General features: G+C 45.9%; 1 protein-coding gene and 1 pseudogene across 1 annotated transcript in view; one reads left to right on the top strand and one right to left on the bottom strand.

The window, feature by feature from the left end:
• LOC126473855 (homeodomain-only protein-like) overlaps window positions 1-21,439 on the top strand; it is a 329,435-nt gene that overhangs the window by 224,665 nt on the left and 83,331 nt on the right. The window lies entirely within an intron of this gene.
• On the bottom strand, window positions 5,657-5,774 carry LOC126476238 (5S ribosomal RNA; annotated as a pseudogene).

Genomic DNA, 21,439 nt, shown 5'->3' on the forward strand with positions numbered 1-21,439 from the left:
TCTGTCGGCGCCTCTGCGATGGAGGTTGGAACTGCGACGCTCAGCGTTGACTTCTCGCGGTTTTCTTATGAGTCGCCGACGAAACATTCCAGACACACCGCTGCTCATAATCGGAATGAAAAGGCCTGGTAGGATAAAGGAGCTCAATGAAACCACCCATTTCTCTCGGGCGTTGACTCCCACGCACTTCGCGGTCGGAAACGACAGTTCGCAGTGCGAGGAGCAGCAGGCAAACGTTCTCAATAACTTTTGACCATGCTGATATCCTCGACGTTCCAACCCTTCTCTAAGGAAGTTTTGGGTCTGCAGCTCCATTAAATGTGATCGGATCACTTCGGAGCGCAGTGAGACCGCAGTTTTTGTTCTCGGTATAGGTTGGAACCGCTAGAGGCCGTTCGACGAAATTTGAACGTGATCTGAAGCTTATGCTCTTTCATTCCTCCTACACTCATGCTCATAAATTAAGGGTAATTGCAGAAAATGGTGCCGCACAACGTGGCACTACACAAAACTGCCGCTAATAGCAAATGCACATAGGAAACATACACGACACAGACCTGTTAAGTCCACGGTATTGGTGATAAGTTGAGAAAACCGTCTCGAAACACATGTGCTACAAAACGCCACTGTTTCCTGCGCATGTAACCCAACATCGCCGGCCGAAGTGGCCGTGCGGTTAAAGGCGCTGCAGTCTGGAACCGCAAGACCGCTACGGTCGCAGGTTCGAATCCTGCCTCGGGCATGGATGTTTATGATGTCCTTAGGTTAGTTAGGTTTAACTAGTTCTAAGTTCTAGGGGGACTAATGACCTTAGCAGTTGAGTCCCATAGTGCTCAGAGCCATTTGAACCATTTTTAGCCCAACATCAATATGGGATATGATCACCATGCACACGCGCACAGGCCGCACAACGGGTTGGCATACTCTGGATCAGGTGGTCGAGCAGCTGCTGGGGTATAGCCTCCCATTCTTGCACCAGTGCCTGTCGGAGCTCCTGAAGTGTCGTAGGGGTTTGAAGACGTGCAGCGATACGTCGACCAAGAGCATCCCAGACGTGCTCGATGGGGTTTAGGTCTGGAGAACAGGCAGGCCACTTCTGTTTCAAGGTACTGCTTCACGATGGCAGCTCGTTGGGGCCGTGCGTTATCATCCATCAGGAGGAAGGTGGAACCCACTTCACCTCTGAAAAGGCGGACATACTGGTGCATAATGCCGTCCCGATACACCTGACCTGTTACAATTCCTATGTCAAAGATATGCAGGGGTGTCCGTGCACCAATCATAATCCCACCCTACACCATCAAACCATGACCTCAATACAGATGCCTTTCGAGGACATTGAGGGGTTGGTATCTGGTTCCTGGTGCACGCCAGATGAAAACTCGGCGAGAATCACTGTTTAGATTGTACCTGGACTCGTCCGTGAACATAACCTGGGACCACTGTTCCAATGATCATGTACTGTGTTCTTGACACCAGGCTTTAAGGGCTCTCCTGTGACCAAGGGTCAGTGGAATGCACCTTGCAGGTCTCCGAGCGAATAAACCATATCTGTTCAGTCGTCTGTAGACTGTGTGTCTAGAGACAATTGTTACAGTGGCTGCGGTAAGGTCCCGAGCAAGGCTACCTGCAGTACTTCGTTGCCGTCTGCGGGCACTGATGGTGAGATATCGGTCTTATTGTGATGTTGTACACTGTGGACGTCCCGTACTGTAGCGCCTGGACACGTTGCTGTTGCTGTAATCGTTGCCATAATCTTGAGACCACACTTTGTGGCACACGGAGGGCCCGTGATACGACCTGCTGTGTTTGACCAGCTTCCAGTCGCTCTAGTATTCTACCCCTCATAATGTCATCAATATGTGTTCTTTGAGCCATTTTGAACACCCAGTCACCATTAGCACGTCTGAAAACGTCTGCACACTTACTCGCTGCACCGTACTCTGACATGCACCAACACACCTCTGCGTATGTGGACTGCTGCCAGCGTCACCGAGCGACGACCGCAGGTCAAATGCACCGCATGTCTTACCCCGAGATGATTTAAACCCACAAACCGCCCACCAGAGCGTTGTTTCACCATGTATCAGCATTATCCTTAATTTATGAACCTCCTGTGACCTGACGATGGCGGTGGTGTGACATTGGTGTGAATAAACACAGTCCACCCCACCAGTTCGGCAAAACCTTCTGTGCCATCAAACTACCTTTGCTGAGCACCTTAAAAATGTACTTTTCCAGACAGAACCTGCGGTGAGAGTCCCAGGCTCCTGCAGACAGGCTAGGCTGCTGCTCTTTCGCCGCTACATTGCTGCTTTTGTGCTTGATAGTAGACTGTCCGGAATTGGAGGGTGTCAAAGGTGTTGCCCGTCTGCAAATGCCTAGGGCTTGGTCACTGGTTCTGTCTCCACAGGTACATTTCAGAAATCCTCAACCAAGTTGGGCGGGTGTAACCGAGCGTTTTGTCGAAATGTGAGGTCTTAGAGGGACTCCTCGCCATTTTATTCACTCAGGTGTCAATGTTCCACACATGCCTCTCGATTATCACGCGACAGGCGGACATGGAATAGGAGGGATGAAAGGGGATAAGCACTCTCTGATGCTTCAGATCGTGTTCAAATTTCGTCGAATGGCTTTGAACTGCCTCTAGTGGTTCCAACCTGCACATGATCACGCTGCGCTCCAAACAGGTGAGATCACGCTTGATGACGATGCAGCCCCACATTGTCCTTAGAAAAGGGCCCAAACGTCCGAGGGCGTTCGCAGTATCAAAGGTTGTCAAAAACATCTTCCTGCTGCTCATCGCACTCCGAATTGCCGTTTTCGAGGGCGAAATGTGTAGGAATCAACGTCACAAGGGAAAGGTTGCTTTCATTGATGTTCTTTATCCCACGCTATGAGGCCTTTTCATACCGATTCTGAACGGCGGTGTGTCTGCAATGTTCTCCTCGGATTTTCACGATCTAACGCGCCAGTTTGACAGAATTTGACACGATATCCCTCAAGAGGGTATCCAACAACTCTTATCACTCAATGCCAAGCCGAACAACTGCTTCCATAAGGTTCATAGGTGGGCCAAAGCGTTACTGATCTGCTGAATTTGTGAAGCTTTTTCTCTTGAAAAAATCGTCCAATTTTTCTCAGATTCTAATAATTTGTTCGTTTGTACACGTACATCACATCTGCCGATTTGCATCCCATTTGGTTAATTTCTTCGTGGTGCGTCGTTCTTTTTGTCATAGATTGTACCTGGCCAAGGGCTCCACAGAGGCTGTGACTATACCAACCGCCTGTCGGTATGTCACAAAGTTGAAGCAGCGTGGTATGTCGTACGCGTATCTCATCCGAGCTCAGTTCTACTAGATGCCCAATAGAGTTAGAGCCATTTTTGCCACTGATGACAGCTCTGTACACCAAACGTTTCACACAGTATATCCCCAAAACACTTCCATGAAGTCGACAAAAATATGGAAACACCAAAACCGTCATGTCTAATACGGTGTAGGAAACGCGTTGGCTTCCAGTCGTCCCGTTATGGACAAATACAGGTCCTCAATGGGTTTCAAGGAATCTAAGACCGTTCTTCCTGCAAAATGGTGGCAACTTCAGGTAGTTGACCACGACGGATCAATAAGATTGAAATCTGGCGAGACTGGTGGCCAGGGGAAATGTGACAATTCATCCTGGCGCTCGCGAAACCAGTTCTGGACGATGCGAGCTGTGTGTTCGCCCTGTCGCCTTGGAACGCAGCACCAATGTTGGGGAACAACCTTTGTACCATGTGGTCACATAATAGTTGGTAGTAATGCTACCTTGCAGAGTAACCAATGGGTTCCGTGGAGTACCACAGTATGACTGCCCAAATCATCGCTGAACTCCCACCATGTTTTACTCTTCGAACGTAAACTCGGCCAGAAGTTGGAAACAGTGTGCAACAAGAAATATCCGATCAAATGACTTTCTTGCACTGCTCCATAGTCCAGATTTATTGGTTTCGGCACCAGGTTGTCTCCTGTTACGGGGACTTGCATCATTGATGTGAGCTTTTGTAATTCCATCTCGCCCTGCAAATCCTTTCGTTTTGTTTCGGCGCTGACAAGGTTCGCGAGTGTGTCATTCAGTTACGCAGTAACCTCTTGAGGTGTCGTCCTCTTATTTTTCGTCACAGTCATCTTCAGTATCCATTAGTCACCATCACTCAACACACTTTCGTCCGCGTTGTAGCTTTGCACATGATGTTTTCCCGCTTTCCCTGTCTGCGGTACAGATCTTCGATGCGGTGCCTCTTGAAACACCATACATTCTAGCTACCTTGACCGCGGGAGCACCCACTCTACCACCACCAACAGTTTGACGACGTTCGAATTCAGTTAGCTCCGACATAATGCACTGACAACTTCACAGAACACTGTTCTGAAAACGACTGACACTCGCAACGTACTCAGAATATTACACAGGCGCCGTTCGTGGTCAAAGACAGCAGCTCAACCTGCAGGCTTGCCTAGACTCTGCGTCTATGTTTAAGCTTGCATTTGTCTGGGTGTTTCCACATTTTCGTGCAACCTCTGCACAAATGTAATTAGTCTACTGCTGTGCTGTATACAGGGTGATTTTTTTTCCATCGTGTGCAAACTCTAGGGATTGATCAATGAGAGGATATGGAACAAAAAAAATTTGATGAACTTAGGTCGGGTAATTCATGGTTTCCACGCTAGAAACCATTTACTCAATCACACATTGTTATCTTGCAGCCACAGTTACAGTACGTGATGAAAATGGTTTTATTGTGCCTCAAGGCAATCGTGTACGCGCCGTAGCATGTTCTGTCTCACACGTTCACATCGTCCAGGCTACATCCGAACAGTGTCAAAGGCAGCATGAATACCCTGCTCCAGTGTCTCCACATCTCAAATGGTCTCTGCATACACGATACTTCTGAGATGGCCCCACAACCAGAAATCGCACAGGTTGAGATCATGTGAACGGGCTGGTCCCGTCGTCCGATCCATCGATCACGGAAGACACAGTTAAGATACGTCAGGACGTTAACGGCGAAGTGGGCTGGAACACCATCATCTAGAGCCAAATAACCCTCCCAATCGTCAATGGCACTTCTTGCAGCCGGGGAGGCAAAGTCACCCGCAAGAAACGCCTTTAGTTCCGGGCTGGAAGGAAGACTGGTACCAAAATACGATCGCCAATTATCCTGGCCCACACATTCCGGCTCCACCTATGCTGATGATTCGCTGTCACCATACCATGGATGTTCTGCATACTGTTCCACAGGCGACTGTTATGAAAGTTGAAGGTACTACTTTGCATAAAGGTGGCCTCATCTGTGAATAGGGTGGATAACACAAATCCAGGAATCGTAGTTGCCTGGTGAAGAAACCAGTAACAAAACTGTTCCGGTGTGGAAAGTCTGTCGCTAGTAAGCCCTGCACACACCGTACGTGATAAAGCGTCTTCAGGCCACGAGTAGCCTACCGGGACCATCCGACCGCCGTGTCATCCTCAAGGAGGATGCGGGTAGGAGGGGCGTGGGGTCAGCACACCGCTCTCCCAGTCGTTATGATGGTATTCTTGACCGAAGCCGCTACTATTCGGTCGAGTAACTCCTCAATTGTCATCATGAGGCTGAGTGCACCCCGAAAAATGGCAACAGCGCATGGCGTCCTGGATGGTCACCCATCCAAGAGCCGACCACGCCCAACAGCGCTTTACTTCGGTGATCTCACGGGAACCGGTGTATCCACTGCGGCAAGGCAGTTGCCCACCGTAGGTGATAAGGATGATAACAATTGTCATGGAGAATGTTCCTCCCGGACGTCGACTTACCCTGGACTGGCGGGCCAAATGTCTGGTACTGCCACGGCGGTCGCCGTCCACAGTGCTAATCATATTTTTCTTCAGGTCTGGTGTCCGAACATTTCGGGTACGTCCTTCGCGATTTCCTGCTTCCTGAAACGACTCTATCTCCAACAAACGGAGAAATACTTTTGCAATCAATGAATGCTGCTGTTGTTGTCGGCGGGGATAGGTCTCGTAACACAACCTTGCTGCCCACCACCCTTTGCCATTTGCCTTTCCGTAAGTAAACACCATGTCGGCAAGCTCTCGGCAAGGTGAGACAGCAAGACACGTGAATCATGTTGCGACCGTAGAACATTTTAATTTTTATTCTTGCTTTTGTAACCATAATAAGAGTCCAGGCTCCATAGGCAAACAGCCAGACGACGTTAAGAAATAGTCCACCAGGACGTAGGGACAAGATAAACGGCAGAGGCTGCCAAGTATGGCTTGTTGATCAAATAACTTTGTGTTTGTCTTCCTGCCAGAGGAAGCAGCATGAATCAGACTTGCGCAATGGAAGACGCAAACACGAGGGCGATAATACAGCAAAAGAGAGTGTCAGTCACGTGCGGAAAAGACTAGTGTGGAACCAAATTAAGTTGTGTGCAACTAGAAACGAAAGTGTCGTGTGGAACCGAAGGCATTCTTGCGCAAGCCGACCAATTAGAAACGAGAGTGTCGTGTGGAACCATAGGCATTCTTGTGCAATCCGATCACTTAGAAATGAAAGGATAGTGTGAAACAAATTAACTCGTGTGCACCCAAGTACATGAGAAACGAAATAAAAGGCCAGGCAGCGGAATAGCTAGAAGCAGAGATTGATATGCAGATTCAGGGCCAGTGCCGGCAGTTTGGAGATTCCGCAGCGAGACGCCAGCGAGGCCGAGTAGGCCCATAGCAGCCGATACAGCGGATAAAGACTCCAACAACGAGAAGACGGTGATAGACTCTGGTGGACACTCAAGAACTGCAGGTCAAGTAGGATTTTTAGAGTTTCGTTGGAATAGTGTTGAACAGAGGTTGTCAGTCTTTGTCTCAATTACTTAGAGAGATTTCAGTGCTAACCAAGAACAAGTGATTGCTTTGTACTTGTTTCTTATATGTACTGGCAATTAGCTTTGAAGTAGCAAGTTCGAATAAGTAGACTGAAACTTACTAAGGGGTTTATGGTCCAACACCGCACATAAGTATATGTGAGAATAAACTTGATAGAAACTAACCAATCTTTTCTGCCTATTGCAATTCTGTTGAAACGGTACAGTAGTTTCCGCTCTATAAGCAGCAGGTTTCGCTGCTTGCTCGCACCGGGAAATAGAAACAGAGGCGGCTCCGCAGCCAATTTTATTACACGAGGCGGCCCGCCGCGGGTGCAACAGAATCCATGTGGACGGGTGGAAAGAAATGTGTCAGGCTTCATAATACATATTTATATGTGTCGTGTATTATGCATTTCTTGTACGTGGATGTCAATCTGCACATGAACTTTCCTAATCCTCCTCACACCTTTCCGTAAAGAGTGGCCAAATCTTTGTTGGGAAGTAGTTCTGTAGTATAGTAGTGCCACCCTTACTCCTGGCTAGGGGATCAGAAAGACAGCACAGGCAGGTAAAAGTCAAAGACTTTCCAGTGTCACAAGACTTGGGGTGGAGAGGTTGGTCACGGCCAAGTGGTTCGACCACCCCCTCCACCGGGGCCCAGGAAGACCACTGGGTGCCCGCCATATTCTAGGAGTGTTACAGAAGACGGGTAAGTGAGCAGACGTGCCCTCAGTGCGTCTGTTTCAATGTTCACGCATGGAAGAGAGGTATTTGAATATTTGTACTAATTCTTTTATTTCCAGCTTCGGATTGTGTAAGGAATAGAATGATCTCGTTAATTTAGGAAATTTGACCCCCTGTGTTAATGTATCTGGTCCCCAGTTTGCCTGTTATCCTCCTCAGGTAGTGGGTGTCCTATGTAAAATATTGGGAGGCTTCCGTGGTATACATTTGGCTAACGCAATTCCGTCTTGCCCTTAGAAATGTGCATGCAGATTAGTATATAATATACCCGAGCTATAAGATGTAAAATTGGAATATCTGTAAACTGAAACAATTGCTGCTATCGTTGTAATGTCGAGTGATAATGTTCAAAATAAATAGGTAATCAACTGTCATCAATCTTTAACACACCTTAAAAATCGCAAAGAAGTCAAGTTAAAGGAATTCATTTAAAAATAAAAGATATAGAATGCGGGGACCCACACATAAGCGTGTGAGCCCTCCAGCCCCTTGCCTAGTATCGTACAGAAAGGACACGCTCTCTAGGTAGCGCTCTCAAGCTCCTCTCCCCAGTTATCCGTTGCGCAGTTTTGATTCAGGGCTTGATCGCATCAACTTCCATCTGGCGTCGCTAGGCAAGGAGGTATGGCGGTAAACTTTCACTGTAACCTATTTTCAGGAAACTTATTTGCTTCAAACCAAGGAGATTCTCTCCCTCTCATCTCCGATATAAAGGTTGACAGCAATTTATAATGAACCCATTGTCGTTAACGTCCCGATTGCGCTACGCAGTTCGCACTTACTTCATTCTGGTATAGTGAGGCCCTGTGCCGGGACGCGACAATCGGACACAACATTACGAATTACTATGGCAGAAGAGAGGGCGCTAGGGCATGACGTATGAGGAATAGTACCATCCCCTAAGAGGTAACCATGCATAATGTAACTGTGACTGCATGGTGCAGCCCCTATTAGACCGTAGTCTCTTCAACAATGTATGATTGAATAAATGGACTCTGGCATGGAAACCATGCGTTTCCGGGCATAAGCTCTTTAGACCTTTTTTGTTCCTTCTCATCAATCAATCCGTGTTGTACACGGTGAAAAAAAAAATTACCCTGTATACAAAATAAGTAAAATTACATTAATCGATAGCTTTGCAGAATATGCAGTTTTAGTGGCCAGCAGGGTGCGTTGAGAATGAGTCCAGAGTGCTAGTTCGTTACCGTGAAGGAGAGAAGTTGAGCGGCGCCCGCCGCAGCCCGGTAACAGGAGTCGCGGGGAAAGCTTGTCGGCTGCAGCCGCGGCTGGGTTTCCGTTGTCGGGCGGGGCCGCTGGAGACCCAGACGGCGGATCAGGTCTGGTGGGTCGGGTTGTCCGCCAAGGTCGCTCCGCCTCAAGGATGCCGACTCGGCGCCCAGCGCCCGGCATGTCAACGACTCGCCACACCGCCTGCGTCACGCCGCTCGGGGCCCGTCACCTGCTGCAACAGGCGTGGCGTAACGTACGGCCGATCGAGCGGGAGGAAATAAAAATTCGTCTAGTAACGGAAGGAACTGTCCCCAGAAACGATTCTTGGTTAGATTTAAAAAATTCCTTTAACACCTCTCAAGCATATTATGTTATTGGTCAAATGATGTTTCTTTTTGTTCATTCTGAACTCCCTTCTGAGCCACTGGCAGGTCATTTAGTCATTTTCTCGTGTTTTTTTTATATATACCAGTGACTTCTGCTTCCTTGAAAATAACTTCATAAAAGTAAAGGTCTTTTCCAGTTTTGAACACTTCACAAAAGTAAAGGCCTTTGCAAGTTTTGAACACTTCCAGCTCCTAAAAGAGTGCAGAACACGTTGTTTAAACTTCCTGTGTAGTAAATATTCACTATGTGATCAAAAGTATCCGGAAATCCCCAGAAATATACCTTTTTCATATTAGGTGCATTGTGCTGCCACCTACTGCCAGGTACTCCATATCAGCGACCTCAGTAGTCATTAGACATCGTGAGAGAGCAGAATGGGGCGCTCCGCGGAACTCACGGACTTCGAACGTGGTCAGGTGATTGGGTGTCACTTGTGTCATACGTCTGTACGCGAGATTTTCACTCTCCTAAACATCCCTAGGTCCACTGTTTCCGAAGTGATAGTGAAGTGGAAACGTGAAGGGACACTTACAGCACAAAATCGTACAGGCCGACCTCGTCTGTTGACTGACAGACCGCCGACAGTTGAAGAGGGTCGTACTGTGTAATAGGCAGACGTCTATCCAGACCATCACACAGGAATTCCAAACTGCATCAGGATCCACTAAGTACGATGACAGTTAGGCGGGAGGTGAGAAAACTTGGATTTCATGGTCGAGTGGCTGCTCATAAGCCACACATCACGCCGGGAAATGCCAAACGACACCTCGCTTGGTGTAAAGAGCGTAAACTTTAGTCGATTGAACAATGGAAAAACGTTGTGTGGAGTAACGAATCACGGTACACAATGTGGCGATCAGATGGCAGGGTGTGGTTACGCCGCATTCCCGGTGAACGTCATCTTCCTGCGTGTGTAGTGCTAACAGTAAAATTCGGAGGCGGTGGTGTTATGGTGTGCTTGTGTTTTCCATGGAGGGGGCTTGCACCCCTTGTTGTTTTGCGTGGAATTATCACAGCACAGGCCTACGTTAATGTTTTAAGCACCTTCTTTCTTCCCACTGTTGAAGAACAAATCGGAGATGGCGATTGCATCTTTCAACACGATTAAGCAACTGTTCAAATTGCACAGCTTGTGGCGGAGTGGTTACACGACAATAACATTCCTGTAGTGGACTGTCCTGCACAAAGTCCTGACCTGAATCCTATAGAACACCCTTGGAATGTTTTGAAACGTCGACTTCGTGCCACCGACATCGATACCTCTTCGCATTGCAGCACTCCGTGAGGAATGGGTTGTCATTCCCCAAGAAACGTTCCACCATCTGATTGAACGTATGCCTGCGAGAGTGGAAGCTGTCATCAAGGCTAAGGGTGGGCCAACACCATGCTGAATTCCAGAATTACCGATGGAGGGCGCCACGAACTTGTAAGTAATTTTCAGCCAGGTGTCCTGATACTTTTAAGCACTTACTGTACATCTGTGTCAGTGCGTAAATGATCAAAACGCGAATTCGAAAATGTACGGTGTGTTGATCCACGTAGAAAATACAGGTTACTTACATACATATTTCTTTAGCCAACAAGCCACCTTACGTGCGTGGTCTAGGGTGCTTTTGTTGCCACTGGGTGTCCCACCATTTCTAGTTCCATTGGCGAATGTCGCGCGGGGAAGAATGCTTGTCAGTAAACATCCGTATCAGCTCCAATTTCTCGGATTTTCTCGTTATGGTCGCGAGACATATGTGGGAAGAAATATGTTTTCCGCGCTCTTGTAGAATTTTAATATTAAACGTCTCCGTGATGCACAGCGCCCCTGTTGGAGCGTCAGCCACTGGAGTTTGTTGATTGTCTCCATGATATTCCGGCCGCGATCAAACGATCCTATTAGGAATCGCACGGCTCTTTGTGAATTTCTTCTGTTATTCCAATGGGGTCCCAGAGCGATAAGCAACACCAAGAATCGGTCGAACAAGTGTTTTGTAAGCCGCTTCTTAGTGAAAGAATTACATTTCCTGAAAATTCTTCCATGTTACGAGGGGATACCCAAACAAAAAAGAAAAACAAAAAAAAAAGAAAAACGGCGTAACAATGCCGTGGGTGGAGCTTGCGTAAGTAAGCATTTCTGCTACTAGATGTGTGTAGCGCATCTTATGGCCAGTTACATGCCGCCTGTGTTGTCGACGCGGCTTGTTCTGTTCGTCTTCAGTGACTATTTGCTAGTGCTGTTTTGTTCTTGTTTCGTTTTTTATGATGGCAAGTTTAAGTGAACAACGTGAAGCTGTGAAATTTTATTTTCTGCTAGGTAAAAATGCTGCTGAACCTGTCTCAATGTTGAAAACAGCTTACCAAGACGACGTTATGGGAAAAACTAGAGTGTTCGGGTGGTTTACTCGATTTAAAAACGGCGACATGTCGATTGATAACAAACCTCGTTCTGGACGTCCATCAGCTGCCCGAATCGACGAAAATATTAAAAAATTCGCGAGATTATGCTCACAGGCCGTCGACAGACAATTGATCAGCTGTGAGAGAAGTTTTAAGAACATTGTGCAATAACGTTCGTCAAAAGGGACCCGATTTCTGGCAGACAGAAGACTGGTTCTTCCACCACGACAGCGCACCTGCACAAACAGCCACCTTTGTTTCACAGCTTTTGGCTAAAAATGGCATGGTACCGCTGCCCTATGCACCTTACTCGCCTGACCTGGCTCCGTTCAACTTTTTCTTATTTTCACGCATGAAAAGGGGCATGAAAGGACACAGATTTGACGACGTCGAAGAAGTCAAGGAAAAAACCGAGGGAGGTGCTGTCAGCCGCTTCTAAAGATGACTACAAAAAATGTTTAGAACTGTGGAATCACCGGTGAGACAAATGTATTAGTTGTAATGGAGAACATTCTGAAGGGGATAAGGTTATTTTGTACACAATTTGAAAAGATATAGTTTTTAAAAAATACTTTTTTTGGGGGGGGGGGGGGAGTATCCCCTTGTAAATTCAGACTGGTATATGCTTTTCGTACTATTTGTTTTGAGATATAAGTCCCCTTAAGGCTGTTCCAGATGGTTAGTCCTAGGTATTTTACGATGGTTACTGTTGCTAGTTTTTTGTCACCAGTAGTGGATTTCTTCTTCTATGTTTGCGCGACATTTTACACTTACTTACTTTTGGGTTCAGCTTCCTGTCGCTGTACTAATCAGTGATCCTTTGTGTAGATCTTCCTACAGATCGCGGCAGTCATCTGGCATTGCTACTTCTTATAGGCAACTGCTTCATATGCGAAAAGCCTCACAGCGCTCTGACATTATCCACTATATCATTTATACACAGTTTGTAAAAAAAACTACTTGTATAAAAGTTTAGAATGTTTAGAGTGGCTAAGAAGAAACACTCTTTTTATATGACGTGTCACAAGTGCACCGTTTTCCCATTCGGGGCACAGGAAGGTTTTCACGCTAATGATGCTCAGTACATTATTCAAACTGCCCTGTGATGAGTATTGTTTTAGAAATTTTGCCTGAAATGACATCAATTTACATTAATACGCAACTAGCACCTTTATCGTAATGATTGCCTAACACGACTACCTGACTAAGCCGTATCTTCTGCCTATCACACTCGGTGGAGGAAATAAGCGTATCTTCCTCCGTGAAGTACTACCGCAAACCCAGAGTGAAGTTCTCACACTACAGCGGAGTGTGCACTGATACGATACTTTCTGAATAATTAAAACTGTTTGCCGGACGCACAGTTTTAATCTACCAGGAAGTTCCATGTCAGCACACTCTGCGCTGCAGAGTCAAAATTCCGTCTGGAAACTATCGTTGTTTTCCGTTAAGAGCAACGTATTGAGTTCTATTGCAAGCATTTCTTAAATCCAGTAACATCAACTTGGAAGTAATTGTGTTTCTGCAAACAGATGCTGGCACTTGCTGGCTCGATCAGAACAAAGGAACGGTGTTGGCAGTCAGTCACTTGCCCGCTGCGTCTTATCTCATACAAAACAAGAATGGTGGGACAGAGGTGGTTAGATGCTACCCATAGCCTGATCGCAGAATGTTGACAGTTAGTTGTAAAGTGTGACGGGGACAAAGAGGCAGGTGCGTAAAAATGTCGCAGCTGGCACAGCGCAGGAAGGGCAGCCGACGGCTGGAACGCGGCCTTATAGGGCAGCGGCGAAGGGACGCGGGTGGCTCGCTGCCTCAAGTCACGACTACGATCGCTGGGAGCTGCCGGCTGTGCGGAAACGGCTGCGTTCCACTTAGCAGGAAAGTCGACACCGCCGACGGGCTACGAGAGAAACGCCGTCGACTCGTTCTAACAGCGGTGGGCAGGAAAAAGTGCCAGGCCGGTCATACACACCACAGAGTTCATCTACATCTACACTCCGCAAGCCACCCAACGGTGTGTGGCGGAGGGCATTTTACGTACCACTGTCATTACCTCCCTTTCCTGTTCCAGTCGCGTATGGTTCGCTGGAAGGAGGACTGCCGGAAAGCCTTCGTGCGCGCTCGAATCTCTCTAATTTCACTTTCGTGACCTCCTCGGGAGGTATAAGTAGGGGGAAGCAATATATTGGATACCTCATCCAGAAACGCACCCTCTCGAAACCTGGACAGCAAGCTACACCGAGATGCAGAGCGCCTCTCTTGCAGAGTCTGCCACTTGAGTTTGCTAAACATCTACGTAAAGCTATCACGCTTACCAAATAACCCTGTAACGAAACGCGCCGCTCTTCTTTGAATCTTCTCTATCTCCTCTGTCAACCCGACCTGGTACTGATCCCACACTAATGAGCAATACTCAAGTATAGGTCGAACGAGTGTTTTGTAAGCTACCTCTTTTGTTGATGGACTACATTTTCTAAGGACTCTGCCAATGAATCTCAACCTGGCACCCGCCTTACCTACAGTTAATTTTATATGATCATTCCACTTTAAATCGTTCCGTACGCATACTCCCAGATATTTTACAGAAGTAACTGTTATCAGTGTTTGTTCCGCTATCATATAATCATACAATAACGGATACTTCTTTCTATGTACTCGCAGTGCATTACATTTGTCTATGTTAAGGGTCAGTTGCCACTCCCTGCACCAAGTGCCTATCCGCTGCAGATCTTCCTGCATTTCGTTGCAATTTTCTAATGCTGCAACTTCTCTGTATACTACAGCACCCATCCGCGAAAAGCCGCATGGAACTTCCGACTTTATCTACTAGGTCATTTATATGTAGTTCATATAGTTCATTTATATATAGTTCATTTATATATAGTTCATTTATATATAGTTCATGTAGTTTGCGAAGTGTAGACCTACTGGAGAAGGCGCGTCCTCGCCTTATGCGGAACAGCGAATCGCGACGAACACTGAAATACAGGGCTCAAAATAAATACTGCATATTGCTTTATTGTCAATGCTGGACATACTACGAAACAAAACTGTACAAATCATCCTCGTAGTTCTTGTCCCGCCAATTCAGGGTAAAACTGCGAGCTTGCGACGATTTCCTCTATCGTCTTCGTCAGGAGCAACTGACTGGCAGAACTGTTACAGTAGTGGTCTTACGTAGCCCACGGACAGCTTCTGATTGGCCTGTAATTACGTAATGCTATCGCAGATGGTGTTAAAAGTCTGTGCTGGTGGCGCCACCGCTCCCGTCGTATCGTAGATGCTGCGACTAATATCTCTGACTTTACTTTTCTCTGCGTGGCGAGCTCGCTTCCGTGGTAATCTTTGCGGTCCATGGAAGCGAGCTCTCGCTGCAGTGAAGAGCCAGAGATATTCGTCGCAGCGTCTGCGCTACGACAGGAGCAATGGCGCCACCAGCGCAGACTTCACCATCTGCGACAGCATTACGTAATTACCGGCCAATCAAAGTTGTCTGCGGGCTATACACTGAGGTGGCAAAAGTAATGTGTTAACGCTATGCACATATACAGACGGCGGTAGTATCGCATACACAAGGTTTATGCGCAATTCCTGTAAATTACGGACCGGTGACTTCTGGATGCGGAGTTTGCGCCCAAGAACGTCCCAGATGTGTTTCGTATGGTTCATACAGTTCGAATTTGACGACCCTCAGAGAAATCCATCATAAAAATAACTTGTACGATCATCTGTGCCACCGACTAGCATCTAATGAGCAAGAATCGAGTGGAAACGAATTACAGCATTACAAATATGATGCAATTTCACTTACAATAAATTTAATTTAATTTGACTTAATTTAAATTGATACCAAAGCGAGTTTACTATTAGGCTCTTCCATCGACTATAGACGAATGTGGTCTTGTGAAACAGTTATCTGATGGAACATGCCATCGCCGTCAGGGAAGACATCAAACATGGAGGGAAGCAAGTAACCAACAATAATGTTTACTTAGTGCGCTACTATCACTGTGTATTCCATTGGTTCCACACGTCCCATGGAACATCGGGCGAATGCCCTCCATAGCACAATAATATCATCGCCGATCTGCATCTATGGCGCGGTACATGTTTCGCAAAGCAATCGCTTGGTTGACTGCATACCTGGACGCAACCACCGACGTGATGCAACAAGAAACATAATTAACCTAGCTGCGGCATGAACTCAGCGAGGAAGTATGCGATCATGTTGAAAAGTATATGCTATCTACAAAATGCTGAATAGGTTACTGGGGAAAAGTCATTGACTGGCTGCAAGCTGATTTTATTGTTCCAATATTATACGTTGCATGATGTTTTGGCTCATCAGTAGAGTTGCACTCCACCAAATTTCGGTAATTTTGGTACAAATACATAAATGACATAGTAAATGGTAGGATTACCAGTAGTATTGATAGCAATGGTAGGGAAAGTAAAATAAATAAATGAATGAATGTGTAAGGGAGAATATGGCGGCCGACGATTACTCTTTCTTTGTTTGCTTAGTTGTTTGTTTTGCACATAATTAGAATCGCACACCATTCACTGTTAATTCACTGTGAATTTTACATCCTCACAGGATATAAACTGGGTTTTATAAGTATTAAGAATTAATAGATCGCGAAAGTTCTGGCGTTTTATGTAACTAAAGGAATGACGTTTGATGTAAGTACAGTTTGCACGTGCAAACATAAAAAAATATACAGGGTGTATCAAAAAGAGTCATCAGATTTAAAAAAATCATAACTATTGTGTTATCTAAGATATGAGCGTGAACAACGTACTGTTGGAAAAAGCAAGCTCTCGAGTTTTACGAGGGTGAGTCAAATGAATACCTTAAATTTGTAATAACAAATCGAAATTTCGCGCCGTTATCCTGTAAGGTGGTAAGCGTGCTACAAACAGCGTGCGGAATGGCCGGTTGGTGTCAGCATAGTGCTGATGCACACACACCGTCGTAGTATCAGTATAAAGATGGCCGCCCCATTTGCGACTTGCACCAGGAAAGAACAGCGTTCTGTTATTCGGTTTTTGTGTAGTGAAGGTGTGAAACCTATTGAAATTCATCGACGAATGAAGGTTCAGTACGGTGATGCATGTCTGTCACAGCAACAAGTCTACGAATGGAGTAGGGAAGTTCGCAAATGGTGTGACTTCAGTGGAAGATACTCCTTGACCAGATCAGGCACAACGAGTTGTGACTCCACAGAACATTGCAGCAGTTGAAGCCATAGTGAAGGAAAACCGCCGAGTGACACTGAATGACATTGCAGCATGTTTAGAGATTAGTCCCCGGCTGCGGTGGTCTCGCGGTTCTAGGCGCGCAGTCCGGAACCGTGCGACTGCTACGGTCGCAGGTTCGAATCCTGCCTCGGGCATGGATGTGTGTGATGTCCTTAGGTTAGTTAGGTTTAAGTAGTTCTAAGTTCTAGGGGACTGATGACAACAACTGTTAAGTCCCATAGTGCTCAGAGCAATTTTTTTTAGAGATTAGTCATGGGTCAGCACATTACATTGTGCATAATGTGCTCCAGTTTCCCAAAGTGTCTGCAAGATGGGTGCCATGGCAGCTGACTTCTGAAATGAGAGAACGACGTGTTGATGCTTGTGAAGAACTACTACGGTGCTCTGAACGAGAAGGTGATGGCTTCCTTGCAAGAATCGTTACTGGGGACGAAACCTGTGTTCACTTCCACCAACCAGAAACGAAGAGAGCGAGCAAGGAATGGCGCCATTCCTCATCACCAAAACCAAAGAAGTTTCGAACAGAACCATCAGCAGGGAAGGTTATGCTGAATCTCTTTTGGGACGAAAAAGGCGTCATTTTGGAGCATTACATGCCTAGAGGGACCACTGTCACCTGTGCATCACACACAGATCTCCTAAAAAATCATCTGCGGCCTGCAATCAAATCGAAGCGACGTGGATTGCTTTCAGCAGGTGTCCTTTTGCAACATGACAATGCAAGGCCCCACACTGCCCGTACAACAGTTGCAACAATCACAGACCTGCAATTTGAGTGTCTTCCTCATCCACCACACTTACCAGACCTTGCCCCAAGTGATTTCCATATGTTTGGACCACTTAAAGTCGCAATGGGAGGAAAGAAGTTCCGTTCTGATGAAGAGGTACGCCACGCGGTGCATGAGTGGTTGCGCGGACTACCAAAAGAATTTTTTTGTAAAGGAATTTATGCGCTTTGTAAGCGCTAGAGGACTTGCATTGAGCGTGGGGGAGATTATGTTGAAAAGTGATACAACTTTGTACCACTTCTGCACAATAAATAATATTTAAAAAAATATTTAAGGTCTTCATTTGACTCACCCTCTACTTGGTTCCCACTAGGTACCAGCAGTGTGCGCCCACTTCAGTTCTAGTAGAAATGCTATCGGGACAACAGAAAACGTTTTGTGTTCTACGTTTTGCGCAGTGCGGGTCAGTAGTAACTGTGTGGATCCTCCTACACCACAGAGCATTAGACGACGGCATGAACAATTCCGAGAAACAGGTTGTTTTTGTAAATGCATATCGCCGGGCCGTCCCCGAGTGTCTGACACAGATGTCGAACGCATCCGCCATAGTTTCAAAAGGAGTCCGCCGAAATCCGTTCGCCGTGCAGCTCGACAGCTCAACATGACCCAGATGTCCGTCTGTCGCGTGTTGGGTCGACGTTTACACACGAAACCAGAAAAAAATTATCTACTGCAAGCTCTTCGTGAAGGTGACAAACGACAACGTGTGGAGTTCTGTAATTTCATTCTTGGCAAGATGGAGGATGACACTTTTCTTCCACGCTTAGTGTTTTGTGACGGGACAACATTCAATTTAAATGCAAAGGTGAACCGTCATAATGTAAGAATATGGGGTACGGAACAACCACATGAAGTTGTACAACATGAGAGGACTGTTTTGTGCAGTTTCACAGGGAAAGGTATATGATACATTTTTCTTTCCCAAGAACACTGTTACAGGAAGAACATATCTCGATATGCTTGAGAACTTTCTTTTCCCACGACTTCATTTACCAATAGGATGGAGCACCGCCACACTGACATCTAGAGGAGCGGGAATTTTTAAATCAAAGGATTACTGAACGATGGATCAGTTGCACTGAACCAAATGATTCAGCCTTACATTACTGGCCTCAAAGGTCACCGGACCTGACTGTATGTGATTATTTCATGTGGGGGTTTATAAAACACTCTGTTTATGTGCCTCCGTTACCAACAACAATGAATGAACTGAGACATCTTATAACAGTAGCTGTGGAAGCTGTAACTCAAGACATGCTCGCTGCAGTGTGGGAATAATTTGAATACCGCATAGACATATGCCGTGCATCTCAAGAGGGACACATTGAACATCTATGAAAAGGCATGAAAAAAACTTTTTGAGTTTCCCGTTCATCAAGAAACAAAATTCGTTGTATTTGTTTATTAGTTTCAGAAATATAGACGTACCAAATCGGATGATTGTTTTTGATACACCCTGTATATTATGTTTGGTATTTTCTACTCAATAGAACGTCACCATGATCAAAGACAAGATTTCCCTGTTATTTTTGAGAAATGCGAAAGCTGTTTATGAATTGAAAAATGGTTCAAATGGCTCTGAGCACTATGGGACTTAACTTCTGAGGTCATCAGTTCCCTAGAACGTAGAACTAACTAAGCTAAGCACATCACACACATCCATGCCCGAGGCAGGATTCGAACCTGCGACCGTAGCGGTCGCGCGGTTCCAGAATGTAGCGCCTAGAACCGCTCGGCCACTCCGTATGAATAAAAGAAACATGTGCTATGCAAGTTTGACGACGTACTGATGCGAAGTTTGATATATTTTTGTTTTGCATGTTTTTTTCATTTTGCATTTCTTTGAGGAAATTGCAATTTCCAGCTACATGACAAGACGGCGTTGTTCCGTTTTATTTGTACTACATCATCTCTCTATTTCACGTTTCAAATTGACGAATTTCGAATAACACCTGAATTAAACATTGACAATTTCAGTTTTGCTACAAATACCGTTTATTTTTAAGTAACAGACAAGAGGTAGAACAAAAATGTTCCGTAGGTTGCGCAGCCTTCTATATATTCTCCTTTAGTTTCTAGACGGGTCACGGTTTCCGGTTTTTAGTGGAATCTGGTGAGACACTCATCGCAAACGAAGAGAATGCGATCTATATGAAGTAATGCCCGATAAGTATGCAACACACCTAACGTGAAGGTAATGCGGGTAAGACGTTAATGCCCAAGGCTACTACTAAAATTACTGTAGTGTACGCTCACTTGTGATAGCCTACGGCAGCCTAGGGTAGTTTCACAACTCGACTCATCAGTATGTAAGGCTTTTGCCAGCCCCGAAGCCAACTGTCGTGATAGCCGAGATCTCCATATGTTACAGAGTACAGAGTGAAGCCATTACCACCAGACTCATCGTCTGGTAATCTAGACAGGTCTGGAGAAGCAATTACAAATCTGCGACTGGCCCTTCTGAGTCCCTTCTGGGAAAATGAAGGCCTTTCATCGTCTGGCACGGTGGCAAATCGTTTGAGAAACGGGCGACCGTGCCGGCATAGCCTCCAGTATCAGTGATCATTGCTGGTGAGGTGGCGGTCCCAGCGACCTGGAGCGCGACGCCTGGAAGACCACAGCTTGCCGAAGGCGCCCCGCCCCCCCCCCCCCCCTTCCCCCGGCCACTCCTGCGGTTGATGTGCACCTCATCAGCCGTCGCGCGTGTCTTGCCAAACTCGAGTGCACGGTAGGGACACAGCTATTTCACACTCTTTGTGCTTCTCTGAAAATACGGAGCAGAGAGTTGCACTGTATGCTATATTGCGTTCGAAATGTGAACCAACAAGCTATTAAGCATGTACTCATTCTGTTTTGGCTCGTTAGTATGTATGATTCGAGGGACATGAAAGGGGAACAGGAGTAGTAAAGGAAACCAAAGAAGAATTCTGGAAAGGGAATGAAGGTCCAGGGAGCAGGAATAAAAGGTATCTGACTCGACCAAGAACTGAGGAGATCAGATTAATAGAATGGAGGGAGTCTTGAAAAGAGCTTATAATATGAATATCAACAAAAGTAAGACAGTGTTAATAGAGTGCATTTCAATTGGGTGTTCCTAGGGTATTATATTAGTAAATGAGCCACTAAAATTTGTAGACGAGTTTTTGTATTTGGGCAGCAGAGTAACTGACAACGGCCAAGAAAAGAGAGGATATATAATACAGACTTGCAATTGCAGAAAAGCTTTTCTAAGAAAGAGAAATATGTTGACATCTATACTAATATATAAAGGACAAAACGTCGTTACCAAAAATCTGAAAAGTTCTTGATCGATTTACACAATATTCTAATAACGTTTAGACGGAAAACAACACTGTACAGCTATTCTGTTAAAGCCGAGTGCGAGAAAAATAATCTATTGTTGAAAACCTGCAGTTTCGTTTCGTTTTCTTCCTTGCAGTTAGTTGTAAGTAATACAGCAGGGCATTGAAACCATTAGACAAATTGTTTCTCCTATAGAGATATTCTTTCTCGTTAAATATATTCTAAACAATACTTTTGTACACAAAAATGTGCTATTCTGTTTTCTTTCTCACACTCGGTTTTTAACGAAAACATGAAAGTTGTATTTATGGCCTATCGGCACATGATTAGGAAGTTACTACGGAATCTGGATTGTCCAAAACTTTTTTAATCCTATCCGTTGGCGGAACAATGTGAAATAATGTCACTGAAGCTGCTATTCCCCTCCACACCCCCTCCCAGATCCAT

The sequence above is a fragment of the Schistocerca serialis genome, chromosome 4 (assembly GCF_023864345.2).
Source record: "Schistocerca serialis cubense isolate TAMUIC-IGC-003099 chromosome 4, iqSchSeri2.2, whole genome shotgun sequence".
NCBI classification, from domain to species: Eukaryota; Metazoa; Arthropoda; class Insecta; order Orthoptera; family Acrididae; genus Schistocerca; species Schistocerca serialis.